General features: G+C 58.6%; 1 non-coding gene across 1 annotated transcript; it reads left to right on the top strand.

Annotated features, from left to right (window-relative positions):
* Positions 1-1,144: 1,144 nt before the first annotated feature.
* Positions 1,145-1,218, top strand: TRNAN-GUU (transfer RNA asparagine (anticodon GUU)). The gene has a single exon. It is a non-coding gene; the product is annotated as a tRNA-Asn (tRNA).
* Positions 1,219-1,395: the final 177 nt, after the last annotated feature.

The following is a 1,395-nucleotide window of genomic DNA, read 5'->3' as shown; positions in this document are numbered from 1 at the left end:
AACCCAGAGCTTGTGCGCCCGCGAGCACAGATTAGTCGGGTCTGTCTTCTCAGATGTGGGTATATCAGGATTTCTCAGGTGGAGGGGGTGGGAAGAAGAGCAAGAAGCAGAGAGGGGGCGAGGGAGGGCTGGAAGCGCAAATTCGTTTCTTCTTCCCCTCCCCTCTCCTTCCTCCCTCCTTCCCTCCTCCCTCTCCTCTTGCCTCCCGCGTTCCCTCCGACGCCAGCTCTTTCCCTCCTTCCCCACTCTGTTACAGGACAAGAAACAGGGCTCATCTCTCTGGGATCCCCGCACCAGCCTCCCGGGAGATCTCAATGCCCTCGTCCCCAAACCCGCCTTCCCCCGTCGGCTTTCGCTTCCCGCAGGTTCCCCGCCCCCAGGATCGACCCCACAGAACGCAGCCTGCTCAGCTGGGCGCGGGGAGCTGCACCGCGCAGACGGGGATCTGTAGGCCTTTCCGTTGCCCGCCCCACGGGATGCTGCGAAATCAAATAACCAGAGTAAAGGCTTTCAGAAAAGAAACGTTCACGTCGAAAACTTTTCCTTATTTCCATTCTCAGGGGTCTTCATGGGACCAAGGGCTAAAGACGACAGTGTATTATTAATCCAAGTGCTAAGAGCGTCCTGGTGAGTACCAGACCCTGTTCTGGACGTGGGGACGCAGGGGCGACCATCACGGCGACCGCTGCCGTTGTGGAAGTCGCGTGATGGACACCGGAAACCAAAGCACCACACCGGCCCCCGGAGGCCTCTCGGAAGGGTGGGCAAACTCTCATTCATTGGGTGTCGGCGAGGAAACCGGAAGAGCCGTCATGGATGCCCACCGGGTGTTCAGCTATCCTTGGACCCCATTCGGTTCAGGCCCGGAGGGTCCCGGCCCGGGCTCCGGGTGTCTCCGGGGGCGCTGGCCTCTGAGGCGGGTAAGGGGCAAGGCGGGGTCAGGCCATTCTGCTGCCCTTTTAGTTTCCGATAAGGCACCTAAGGCACCAGTTTCAAACAGGATAAAGGACATCGTTCATCGCGCTAAACATTCCGTTTTTCCGAGGCTTTGGAACTGGCACCGTTCTCCTGCGGGGCAGGCGGCCCATCCTGGGAGTTAGGAAGTGTCTACTGCAAAGAGAGCGCGGACGAGGCGCGTGCTGTTGTCTCTGTGGCGCAATCGGTTAGCGCGTTCGGCTGTTAACCGAAAGGCTGGTGGTTCGAGCCCACCCAGGGACGGTGGGAGAGTTTTCTTTTTCTTTTTTTTTCCCCCAGAACCCATTCAGGGTTTTCGGTGCTGAATACCATTCCAGGTATTCCATGCTGACTATTACCTGTACATCATCGGCTCCCACAAAGTTTACCGGACTGCATTCGGGGTCCTATCCACCTCACGACTGCTGCCAGTCTTGGGCC

Source organism: Physeter macrocephalus, unplaced genomic scaffold, assembly GCF_002837175.3.
Source record: "Physeter macrocephalus isolate SW-GA unplaced genomic scaffold, ASM283717v5 random_5973, whole genome shotgun sequence".
In the NCBI taxonomy this organism is placed as follows: Eukaryota; Metazoa; Chordata; class Mammalia; order Artiodactyla; family Physeteridae; genus Physeter; species Physeter macrocephalus.
Note: the sequence above shows the minus strand (reverse complement) of the source record. Positions and strands in the feature narration are given on the sequence as shown.